This window comes from Macaca mulatta, chromosome 12 (genome assembly GCF_049350105.2).
Source record: "Macaca mulatta isolate MMU2019108-1 chromosome 12, T2T-MMU8v2.0, whole genome shotgun sequence".
Classification (NCBI taxonomy): Eukaryota; Metazoa; Chordata; class Mammalia; order Primates; family Cercopithecidae; genus Macaca; species Macaca mulatta.
In genome coordinates, this window is record NC_133417.1 from 6719203 (window position 1) to 6720748 (window position 1546).

General features: G+C 57.2%; 1 pseudogene; it reads right to left on the reverse strand.

The window, feature by feature from the left end:
* Nucleotides 1-513: 513 nt before the first annotated feature.
* LOC144333567 (uncharacterized) lies at nucleotides 514-1188 on the reverse strand (annotated as a pseudogene).
* Nucleotides 1189-1546: the final 358 nt, after the last annotated feature.

Consider the following 1546-nt stretch of genomic DNA (forward strand, 5'->3'; position numbering starts at 1 on the left):
GGTGAAAGAGGTGGACAGACTTGACTTCCATGGAATTCACAGATTCCAGTCATTAAAAATCCCTTCTGAGTTTTCATCTGGAAAACTTTGCAAATGTATTTAGCAACAAGAGGCAGAAGATGAAGCCAACACAGTTGGGCTCAAACTGCTGCCCTTCTCCTTCTCTCTGCATCCAGGACCCGCCCTGAACCCCTGAGTGCAAGGACCCCGAGCTGCCCAGCCCAAGGGAGCGGCCCCTGACCAGAGGAAGGAGCCGCACAGCGGGGCCCCCAGCACGTGGATGGCAGGATCTGTGCTATCTCAGTCCCACGACCCCAAGCAGAGAAGGCCTGGGGCTCCCAGCTGAAGTTTTGCTGTCTCCTCTGTCACCAAAGTCGAGAAGGACTGAGTGAGACCAACGTCGCACCTGCTGGCTCCTCGGTGGCTGCCGATGTGGCTCTCAGGCTGCGGGTGAAACCGTCTAGGGAAGCCCAGACAGTGGCGAGAATCACAGCCACGAGTGTTCCAGGGGCCCTAAAACACAAGTGCAGCCTGAGGAAGGCAGCGCCCGCTCAGATCCCCGTCCAGGCTTGTATGCCACACTCGAGAGGCACACGGCACCAGAACATCGTGCTTTAAGTGACTTTGTGGGGTGTAGGAACACAAAGTGGGGCCTCAAGTGGCTCAGAAGTCACTCCCACCAGCCCACGGGGACCCGGGCGGCCCCTCTGGATGTGGCTGGCGTCTCTCCAGGACGGGCTCCAAAGTACTATGGAGGAGGTGAGCGTCGGTCTTGCTCTGACCTGAGGAAGGCCCCTGACAAGTATCCTGAACATGCAGGTACACAGCTGGCTGACTCATCTGAAGGGACCTGCTGAGCCACTAGCCAGGGAAGGCTGGAGAGAACTAGACTAACACACGATCCCTGCCCAGGCGCCCACCTGGGCCGCCCAAGAGAAAACTACAGAAGCTGTGAAGACGGAGGTGTGCACGGGGCTGGGAGAACCCTGGGAGGAGCCGCACTGGGGACTGGGAGGGACGGAGGGCTGGGCCCCACAAGCAAACGAGGGAGGCGCTCAGTGCCATGAAGACCCCGCTGCACCCACAGCTGCAGGCCTGGTTGGCAACACGACCTTGTCTGCAGGGGCCCAGGAGCACGTGTGTTTGGCAGGAGATGCCCTCCTGGAACCGCACTACGGGTACCATCATTTTAGAGGCAGGTACCTGCTATCAACCATGACAATCAACCATGCCACCCTGAATTACAGCCTTGTCCTCAGCGGGTCACTCTTTACGCTGACAATTACAAAGAGTTTGAACTCGCTGTCCCAAGAGGCAACAAGCCCTTCGTTATCACGGCTGCAAGCCTCTGTGCAGCCCTCCACCCCCATCCTTTCCCCTCGGTGCAACCTGAAGTCCCATGACAGTGACTCAAAGCCAGCCCAGTAGCTTCAGTGCAGGAAAAATCACAAAAACTCAAACACATCCTAAACATGGGCAGTTGGTAGGAGCTGATTCCTAAATTAAACCTGTTTGGAGGCTTTCTGGGCTAGCACAGCTCTGATCA